Genomic DNA, 11,931 nt, shown 5'->3' with positions numbered 1-11,931 from the left:
TAGATGAAGAACGTTGTACGATACGCCGAATTTATGTTATATCAAAAAGGATTCTGATATTGATAGCAAAGAGAAAAAAAACTACATTTTTAAATGTTGATTTTACAACAGACACGCTTTCAATGTGGGTCGGCTATTTGCAAGAATACATGGTAGTATAAGTTAGCCTACTTAGCAGTTTTATTTCAATGGGAGCCTGCATTGGTGGTCGTCATCTAACATGCACCAAACATTTAAGACTACTCCACTAAAACAATTTGCGCCAAGAAATGCGTATTGGAAGTGAGAAGTACGCAGTTACTATTGAGTTTAAACTTACTGAAGTCACACACGATTATTCTAGTCAGCGCAATGATTCAGCTATTTCGAGTCTGGCTAATAAACTGATAATCCTTAGGGCATATTTAGAAAAGATAGATATCTGTAACTGGCTTTTCTATGAACGTGTTTGCACCATGCCGATTGAGTCATCCTTGATAAACGTACCTATACAATGCTATCGCAATTCGATTCGATTAAGGCTTTAATTTGGGTTGGCAAACGATTTTCAAAAATAGCTTTTCTATTCTATCTAAAACTATCTTATTGTGGCTGTACAACATTGATACGTCTGAACTCGTTAGGGTCTTGCTCAAATACGCCACAAGTGCGAAATCGATCGATAGACTAATATAAGACGCTCAAACGGACAAGCTAATAATACAACAACAGATGCAAAAAGGCACAAGTCGAAAAAAGGCTCCCCAATGTAGCGTGCACGAACGACGTTCTAGGCGACCGATAATCTCAGCGACTGATAATGGCTTCTAACAAATAAGTAGCTTTTAAATAGATGACTCTTAATAAAATTATTCTAAATAACTCTCTTTGCCCTTTTCGAATAAATGTTCAATCTTTTTTAGTTGGATCTTTTCATCAGTCCTCTGACGAAAATTCGCCTAGGCTCCTTCGAAAACCATGTAATGACCGGTAACGGCAAGGGTTGCCCATTTGATTAGTTTACAACACAGAAGCATGCCTGACCTGTTATTCCTGTCATGATAACTTTGTAAAAAAAGTTGGCTTTCTCCCAAAGCCAACTTTTAATGCACGCACAGTACGGCCTTTTTTTGCACTGAACATCGTGTACACACGAGTAATAGCCTGTAACCAGTCTTCGATCGTTTCTAGTAGAAACACAACTTATAAAAGAATAAATAACTTATTAAGTTATGTAAAAAGTAGCTTATAGAATTCAATTAAAAGAGCACATATCTAAACTTTGTTTGCTTGAGAACACGATCAGCAATGAACGTACCCTGGAACGTGCATTATGATCGTCGTCGCTGCTAATAGTAATTTTAAATAGTGTTAGAATTTAAAAAAACAAAAATCTGTATTTAATTGGATAATCAGAGAGCTCTTGGTTTTTTGCGGCTTTTATTCAATGTGTCCTACATGGATTAAGTTCATACGAGATCATTTAAGCTATGATTATTGGTATGATGCCTAACGGCTACGATGATCCTTTACACTGCTTGACACCTAAAACTGAAGCCAATGGACCTTCTATTGCTATCATAAAGGACAAACATAAATTTTCATAATTATTATAAACTCTATCAAGCCACCTGTGAAAGGCCATATCTTAAGGGAAAATGCTTGACTAATATTATACAAGAGGCCAGTCAATATATACAAGAGAAATTAATCGTTGAAGGTCTATTTTAGCGTTATGGTAGGTTCAATGTGATATCTTAACAAAAAAAATCATCTAGAAGTGTTTGATATATCATTAGGCTATCATAGTCAATGATAACATATGAATCAATTTTACTATAACTCTAATTATGCCGTGTGCATTTTTGGGTCCTGTATTTGTTTGTTTCCAGGTGGCCTTAAGCTGCACCAGTATCAGACGCAAATGGCTTCCTTGAAATGGAAGCTACGACCCTCAACAAGCGTGAATGACGCACTCGAAACAAGCACAGCGTCCTCGTCTTCTTTAGAAAACGTTTCCGCGCTCACAGGTAATACAACGTTCTTCAAGTGCTTGTGTGTCATCTTGCATCTACGCTGCCGAATCTGCATTTTTTTCGTAGTGTCAAAAAAACTGTCAAGTGATACAAATCAACGACGACTGATTATCCCACCATTCAGGATCGTGGCCTTCAAAATAAATATTAAACGAGAAAAACACCTTTTTTTTTTTAACGAGACAATGTTCAATTGCAGCAATGATTTTCACAGGGTATACTCATCTCAGCTTATAGTTCAAACGGTTTATGTTCGTATGTATCGCACATTGTATACGGTCGCCGACCCTTTTAACTCGTTCGATCTAATTGCTTCAGGCGCAGTTTCCCGATTACGTCGGCAAAGCCCAATGTACGCTCGTCATTCCCCAATTCTGCAAAGACGTCCTCAGCACATCGATTCAGGATCAAGTTCCGACCTTGCCAGGGACCTGTCGGAAGCTTTGCACTCGATTAGCACCCTCTCTATTGAGCACGGCAACCATAGCGAGGTTAGTTTGTGCGATCATCATATCGGGATGGATTAGCCCAAACATATATAATGACTGGTTTTCGAAATATAATGCGTTTCGCTATGCTCAGCTTTCTACAGATGGTCTCCAGCTTTTTTAATGTTTTATTTGTTTATATAATTTATTATTGTAGTTAAAGGTTTTACTTCTATTAAAGCATATAAAATCTACATACGAAAACGGATATGCCACATTTTCAGCATCTCAGTATCTCGTTATAGAAACAGAATTGACGTATTAAAAACACTCAGGAAATCATAAAACTAAATAACTTTTTAAAAACTTTACATGACGTCCCTAGAGAAGGTTGCGCACATTTTTTGAACTTCACAAAGTATCATGACTTTCTGCAATTTCTGCCTGAGCAGATAGTATGCTGAGACTATTCTTAATTGATTGGTCATGTTCTATTTCTGGAACCTCAAGCGCGACTCATTAGAATACGTAGCTGATTACTTAAACGAACTTCGATATAATGGGCTATATTCTAATGCTACAAAGTTTAGTACATTTGGGGTTTGGCACAGCCCCCTCTGTCATTCTCTCGGTATCTACCAGTAGGCAAAAAAAAGGACAAAAAAATGTTCCTGCTTGTTTTTTGTTGTATCATTTCTGTTTATTCATTTGTAGAAACCTCCTTCACCGCCACATTCAGCCGGCTTGGCAGCTCCACCAACCGTTTCCTTGTTGGCGAGTTCTCCGCTGAGCGGACCCCCATCGCTACCCAGTCTCGTGGGTGCAAGCACCACGCTGACCGGTACGGCTCCACCGTGTCTTGGTGCGGCCGAGAGCGTGATGGGCGTGTCGATAAAGAAGGGCGCCCCAGACCTCGTGCAAGACCTGCCGCTCACGTCGGCAGGCACCTGCAAAGGCGGATCTTCGAGCACTGAAGACTCGGAAGGTTCGCCATCACCACAGCCGCCTTCCTCCGGCGCCTTTCCTGGTGAGCCAACCACTGGCGTTCAGATGAGGGACAGTGCGTCCTCTATTCCAGCGGGTGCTCAGTGTAAGAAGAGCTCCTTGCAATTATCATCTTCATCTTCGTCCAGTGATCCGCACGGTCATTCCAGTCATCACCTGACAACCGCCGAGCGGTTCGCGCTCACCAACCAGTGCACCATGCGGAAGGGTTCACCCAGGTATTTTTCCCTTGTTTTCAACAATAATTACGATGTCCGTAGAATTTGTTCCTTTTTGTTCCGGCGTTCAGTTGACTTGAAAGGTAATCAAGTGATTTAATGAGTACAATACGAATTTGAGAAAGTTTATACCAATAATATCCGTTCGTCATATTACTTCACAAGACTAGTCTCCGTATACCTAGCTCATCTGTTGAAACGTTTTAATTCAACTCGCTTAATGGTCCTGAAGCTCCCATGTACCTTTGTCGACAAACAATGGGGCTTCTTGCCTTAACTTAATAATTTCGTTTATTTCTTCAACCCTCCGTCTCATAGGCCGAGTCCCCGCACAGAGCACGGAGTTGCCGCTGTGAGCCCGGCTCCGCCGGCTCCTGCGCCCCTAGCGCCCTTACCCCCTGGCCATTCAGGTGTCGTCGCCTCCATTGCCGGCGGCGGCCAGTCGCGCAGAAGTTCATGCGGTACGCTTTCCCCTATGGTCTCTTCAGTGCCCGCCTCGATACAAAAATTAAAGCGGATGTTTACCGAGCCAGAAAAACCCGACAATCGGGTTATGGTAACGCCGCCTCCGTTGAGCCCGAAGCCGCCGGTTAAAGCAAAGCCGACGGGTTTACTCAATAGACAGCGGCTCAGTCCGCACCTTGCCGCCAGCGGTTCTTCGCCGAGAGAATCACCTCCAGATAGCCCATCCGCTATTCAGATGTCAACCGGCAGCCAACTTGACAAAACGGTGGGCTGTAGTAACAGTAGCCTGCCCACACCTGGGGGCCAAGCAACGCGAGGAGGAGAAAGTGGATCGAGAAATGAGGGAGGAACTACTGAAACTGCATCAGGATCAGACGAAACAAAAGGTTGCGGAAGCGGACCTTCAACGCAACAACCGCCACGACCCACCGTCCAAGAGTAGAAAAAGACCTCTTGTTAAACACACAGAAACGACAAAGCATGTTTATGGAACCCTGTCATTCTGAGCGAATATTGGTCAATCCGTCGGCATCTCGGTAGCACAAAACGCATGTGTAAATTGTTGATATAAGGCTCCAACCGGATCTAAGCGTAATGTGCTCCTCCGTCTTATCCTATTCACTAAAATGCCTTTGAGGAAGCGACTAGGAGATGGGTGAGGAAAAGAATGAGCTGTGGCCAGACCAGCCAGAACAAATACGAGGGAGACGGAAGATAGGCCGTAAAATTGTAGTTAGATAAGATTCAAGTCAGCAACCCAAGCTGAATAGATTGTAGAAATTCCGTATGTTAGGAGTAATATTTAATTTGAAGTTAAATAACAGAACCCAATGGGAGTTGTATAAGGTGAGTTGTAGTAAGATGAAACACGTTTTAGCCCAGGCAGCACTGTGATTTAACCGCAGCTGAAGATAATTGAAAGGGTCGTTTGGACTCCGTCGCGTGAACGGGCAAATAGGGTGCGAGCGACGTACACCAAAAAACAGTCTACAGATACAGCACTAACCTATACTTGATTTTCTGGTGTAGAATGGGCACCAAGCGTGAACGCCGACGACAAAATTAAACAACTAACGCGACCCGTATGGTGCATACTAGAGCACCTGAAACGCGACAGCAAATTGCTTAACATTTGCAGCATCTACGTAGACACAGTGACAAAAACGTTAATTTTCTGCCACTCTTCACACAGAAAGAGTCGTTGAGCCAGCTAGCCCACTAAAGACTTATTCATTTAAAGCCTTGCGCAGTTCGAGATCAGTACGTAAACCTACATAGTTTCCACTAGGTTCAGTGGGACAATCGCGACAACGTGTTTCTTTCTAGCCTATTTGTCTGCGTCGCGAATCGGCACTTTGTATCACCTAAATACAGAATTATCTACATCAATATTATATTATCTTATCAGTCTTATAAACTATGCGTTAATAACAGTAACGATTTGAATACTATGAGTTATTTACGATTACGGTTATTACGATTTGTATATTATGAGTATGCTACAATGCTTGCATGCTCGTTTTAACAATGTGACCGGATCAGAATATTTTGCTGTATCCAGATTCGCATTCTCTGTTCTGCATTCTCACCATTTACGTTATCAGTTTCGTCACGTATAATACGAACAAGTTATTCTCCTCAGAATGATTGGTAATTGTCGGATATGAAATGGGGGAAAGGCCGCGACCTGGTGTTTGAAATTCGTTGCCAGGGATTTCAATTCTGGGTCCGACTCTTGGCTACCCGTCGTGGTTCGTGACAACTGGTTGTCCCAAATACTAAATAGCGTGTAAAGTAGTTCTGCTCGTCGCGGTGCTCACGTGACAGATGCGCGTCTGCTAGTACAACGTTGGTCCCGACGGCTTCATTCCAACTCATTAAATAACTTCCAATGTATGGAACGCCATTCGCGTCACCAACCCTATCTGTGCGTAAATTCAGAAGTCGCGATCACTGAGACTTGCAGGCCCCAATACCTACAAAAACTGGATTATGCAAATTATCAAAAGAGAGTATGTCTGTACGATATAAAGAGGACGATATAAGCAGGCATGCATGCATGCATGCCCATATATTGCCATCCTAGCTCGATCTGACGCGTTTACATTCGAGGGCGTTCAGGGGAGCACAAAGGCCAACAAATTCATTTTATGCATGTAATTCCTTGGCCCAAATGGTCCAGTCCTAACTATATATATATATATAACCGAAATGAGTGGTGGGTTATGATCAAGGATTCATAGGACGAGTCGATGCATGACAGTTACAGACTTGCTATAGAGAATGACATAATCTGTCCACAAAAAAAGACTCATTGTATATCTACCTGCAGTACCAATTGAGCATGTGTTATTATAATTGACATCAACAACTACACCGACATAGACATACAGCCGTAGATAAATATCACACACAAATATCACGCAGTAGACCAATGATGAACATACTGAGATTTCGCAATACAAGCGGATTGTATTTTTACGTTGGATTATAGAGGTGTATGTCGTATTTATAACTTTGTAACACTCATCCTCTGCGACGATATATATACACTTTAGCTTGACGATACTTACAATAATAAAATAGAATAAATCAATACTATTACTGACTGATTGCCTATTGTACTGCAATGGCTTTCTTCTGTAACTGAGGGAAGCTCAGCGCCTACAGACTGGTACCGAACCCAATGGATGAATGAACATTGATCAACCTAAAGCTACTATAATGAAGAAATGAGTATATATGCGAGAGAGTGATGTTAACAGACGCATCAGTCACTAAAAAATATCGGCGTGGTAATAATGACAGTAATACGATTATAAATTGTAACATTACAGGACTGGCAATGGAACACATAATTAATTGTATAGTACTTGATAAGTTTTCAAAAAGTGGAACATAATCTCTGCAGATGTGTTATAGATTAGGTGAAATGATCGCATTGCTTTCATCGTTCATTCATACCAGGTACGATACTGTTTTAATAGGTGGCCGCCTCTTTTGCAAGCACTATACGCATGAACGGATTGGAAGAGTCCGTTACGTGTCGCTTTGTCGCACGAGTCGATGTCAACCGATAAAATAGATAAGCGTTTCTTGGCCCTGAAAAGGTCTGTATCCGACAACCGGTTTTTTACCTGATCTATGTTTGCAAATACTCTGACCAAAATTCGCCTATCGTAAGCAGAACAGTAGGTAAATGACATGAATATGAAAGTATAACTATGCTGATAATAAGAATATCAAGGAATAATCGGATAACGTACAAAACGAAACAGATGCAAATAAGGTTAGTTAAGATCGGTAATGAATGCAGACAGAAAAGACTAATTGAGAAGAGGAAGCAGGTCAAGCTTATTGAAGAAGATGCGCTCTAGAATCAGACTTTTCAACATGATTATTCCTAATAGTTTGCACAGTGCACAGTACACTGGTAAAAACAATATATATATATATATATATATATATAAAGCTGTTACAAGTGAATCCGGTGGACTTGAAACTGAAAAACTTTCGAATTACGCGCCGCTAGCAGACGAAATTTGCCTGATAAATACTCTAATTTTCTAGAAACTTATGTGTGAAAATAGGTCTTTCCAGGTTTTTCTAGGGTAAACCAATTCAGGAAGAAAATACTTCCTCGTCCCAAAAATTAGCGCTGAGTAGCAAGCTTTTGTTCTTCAAAGCCTACAGTACCGCAATCATTCATCAAAGATTAGCGACAATACTAGGTACAAAGTGAAAGCACAACATGTAAATAGTTTCAAGGACGGAGAATGTAATGTTGAAGACCAGCGAGTAAATACTTAGATGTTACCCGAAAAGCAAGAACGCATTGCTGCTATCGAGAAAACTTCTTGCGAAAACAAAGCTCGGAGTCTAAAAGCTTTGTCGACCAAAACTGGCATTTCACATGTAACGTGTTATAGAATTGTAACTCGAATACCGAAAACGAGGAAACAGTAAAAAAATGGGTTGTTCGTGAATTAACCCCAGGCCGGTTGAGGATACGTGTGGTTTAATCCAAGTGCAATTTACGGAATTTAAACCGGCTTTAAAAAAGCTGTCTGTAGCATGTGGTTGCCATAGAAGAGGTGTAATTTCTACCACAAGCTGGCGTCACTCTAGGGAGATGAAGTCCGGTGGAAGCGTCTGTAATCGACATCAGAGGCGCCTGCTTTTAATGGATACTCGTTGAAAATGAAACAATGAACGCAGTTGATTACCTCGAGTTTTTCAAGAAACTCATGGACTGTTGTTCGGGCGATCGAAAGCACAGAGTCTGACTACCTGATTATAACGCTAGCCGTCATCGCCACGCCTTAGTAATTGAGATATTAAGTAAGTAAAAGAATCTCCAACGTTGCCTTCAACCTGTCTATCTTTTCGAGCTAAATATACGTGATTAGAGGGCTTCCCATCTCAGAAAAAGGACCAGTGGCGGGCAAGCATACCCCACTATCGACATCCCTAGAGAAATTATGTAAAAGAACGCGAATGGTAGGTATACGTCTAGAAGCTACGAGAGCGGTGGCACAGTTATGTAAAAATAAAGGAGAATACCTCTAACACATATTAAAATATATACAAACCATCATTCTAGCCCAACTAGTTCAAAAGTTATTCAATTCTAAAATCCGCCGGATGCGCTTGTAACAACCTAATGGAAAGTAGGACTGTTCTCAGGTTGCAGAAATTGTCATGCGATCATGGCAGATGCGTTTATTATAAAATTTATTATTATTAAATTATATTATTAGATATCAAATGTTGCTTGATGACGCAAATAAAGAGAAGCGCAGTCCTTCGTGCGTACCTCAGTAGGATCGAAAAGGTTAAGATAATTCTAATGTATTATATATATGCATTAGTTTACGCACAAAGATATTTCCAGTCGAGAGTTTGTCTACAATGGCTTTCTCTATCCGTTAGCCCGGAAATTTTGCATCTCTTTGTATTTACATGATCTTATGTTTTCACCTTTTTATTGGTGATTCAAGCAAACGTTCTAGTATATCGCTGAATACTTAATGAATGCAGTGCAAGAGGAACCGTGTAGAGGCTGGTTAAGTATTATCCTTGTCCATTGCTTCATATTAGGAACGATGCAGCATCGAAATCAATTGCTATAAATACAATTACTGGCTGCAATGACTGTGAAATGCTCAATTTGAGTATTTTCATATAAATATACAGTTAATTTTATAGTTCGAAAGCTTCATACAACTACATGAACGGCAAAAGTGATCATTACTATCATCTAATGAAGATCCAATATAAATTGCAGGACTCACGTTCTGTGCTAGTGACAGATGCATCATCATCACTCTCGTATGTAATGATATGTGCATTACGACCTGTATAATATATATCTTTCTCCCTTGCTACACGATTTTAATCTTACTATGAAATGTCTGCATGTGTATTGAAGTACTATATATCAATTTGGATAACATATGTATAGTAGGTACTTGTGCACACTAAAAAGGGACGAAGCGTCAATTCATTGGATGCTAGAATGTATACTTACTCAGCCTAATATCTATTTAAAAAAATACCGCTAACGTTAACCATATAATTACAAATAATAGTGATAGTAATAACAATACCAACACCTAAGAAAAATTATGGTAACTATTTTCATGTTATTATGTAAAGAATCCCAATAAAAAATATATTATGTCCATGTAACTAATGTAAAGGTTATGTTCATTCTTATAATGGAAGTAAAATTTTTTAACATTTAAGCAACCCTGAATTTCAAAAAAAATTTTCGAAAAAAGTTTCGTTAAAGTCATAATTACAGTGTAGGTGGCGCTCCCCGCGTTTGACTAAATTAGGAGCCTACAAAATAAATGTCTCGATATGAGTTACACGTTTCTTAAATCTGATTAAATTGGCTTTATGATTGTGGATAGCAGTTTTTGGTAGTTCTAACTTACTCCAGCCACTACTCTAGTGTGTAGTTTATTATTAACCTTCGGTTTATTAGCCTATGGTTCGTGGTTAGTCCATGGCTTATATCGAATCGTAACTTACTTGGTCTGTATTCTGCGGTCAAACCGGAATTCATGTAACGTCTGTCTTGGAATGACGAGAATAATATAACAATCTCTCTTCCTCTCCCCCCGCTCTCTCTCTCCATATATATATATATATACAACTAACCACATGCCATATCGCATCTTTAGACCATATATTATTCTAATTAAATTCAAATTGAATATCTGCTTGTACTCTGAAACGTCCCAAACATGGGTAGGACTTAAAAAGCTACATAAATCATTTAGAATAACTTAGCCCGAAGCTTTAATTTTGAAACAAATGAAATATGATTCTATTCTAACTATAAATGGTAAGCGCTCAATTACGAATTTCTATGGTAACTAAGAGTAGACTCTGAAGACCGTCAACTCAATTCGTTCAACTCAGATCCGAGGTAAAAATTAAGATTTTGCTAATTAAAGTAAACAAGAAAATTATTTTCATAAGTCAAGTACATTTTAGATCGTTTATAAGATAGTTGCTATCGAAGTAGCTGACTTGTTTATTCCTTATATTTACCACATTAGAAGGGTAATATAGTGCTCGAAAGCTTGAAAAAAACAAAACTAAATCATTTGGCCTGACAGTCAAAGAAATACTAACCTATATTTTAATTGAATTATTTATTCATTTATTGTTCATTGAAAACTTTTAGGCGCAAATTAGTATGCTTTTACAGATGGTACAGGATGGAATCGTTATTGCACCAAAAAAAGGAGAAAATAACGAAACGTACTTCTCAATGCCCAGGTCAATAGCCTACTAATTCAGTATCTATTTAAGGTAAAGCCATCCTTAAGTCAGGGGCACCGTATGTCACCCTTATGTGTGTAGCCAATACGAAGACGTTGTTTTGGGTGTGGGTCACCACATACTATGTCGCAATACTATATCCTAATTTACGAGACCTATGTAGACCTGATGATCTGGGCAGGCGAATATAAATAGCAGATAAAGTTGATATTCTTAGCGATCACAAGTTTAATCTATAAAGTCGAGGCGGGAGAGGTAGTAAGTTTAAATGAAGGTCCCACCGAAGAGGAAGCCAAGGAATTAGAGAAAGAGGTGCCGATGTGACTGAGTTGCAGTCGAGACTACCGTGCGTTCCAAAAGGTCTCTGAACACGGATTCGTGACGAAGATATTGACCACTACTTGCAACACCGTGAAAACTAAGTACATTCCGTGAAGTATCCAACAGATGAAATGGACTCGTTAAAGAAAAGGAAGACGATCCATAAAAGGCAAAAGGCCACAAAATAATTGGAACTAAAGTAGATGAAACGGCGTTTAGACTGCCGAATCCACTGACCAGGGAGATGGTCAAAAAACGGTTGTCAATGCGTCAAAGACAAAGAAAATAAGAAGCGACTTAATTTCAGGAGAGTACTGGCTTGTTCCGGGAAAAGGTTGCAGAAACGGGTGAGAGGAGAATGCTGGGAAAGTAGCGGAGCCGGATAAGCCATAACCAAAAGCTATAAAGTACTTGCTAATCAACTGCCTGGAAACCTTCCAACAATTGGCCAGTGAACTTTTGCAAGAAGGTCACTTGTCGAAGCACAACACTGAAACTAGCTTGCTGTACACATTCTGATAAACTTGTTAGGCAAGCAAGTTCATACAGGCCGTTCTGCACGAGAAGTAAGGCACTCGATCCTCATCACAAAATAATTGACTAGGGAAATAAAGGCAGAAAGAAGGTTTGTAGAAAACCAGTTCGAGTTCAGGAAGGATCAGTAAGCTTTTTCTGCCGTAG

This window comes from Varroa jacobsoni, unplaced genomic scaffold (genome assembly GCF_002532875.2).
Source record: "Varroa jacobsoni isolate VJ856 unplaced genomic scaffold, vjacob_1.0 scaffold_1469, whole genome shotgun sequence".
Taxonomy (NCBI): Eukaryota; Metazoa; Arthropoda; class Arachnida; order Mesostigmata; family Varroidae; genus Varroa; species Varroa jacobsoni.
The sequence above is the reverse complement of the archived record's forward strand: the minus strand, read 5'-3'. Positions refer to the sequence as shown.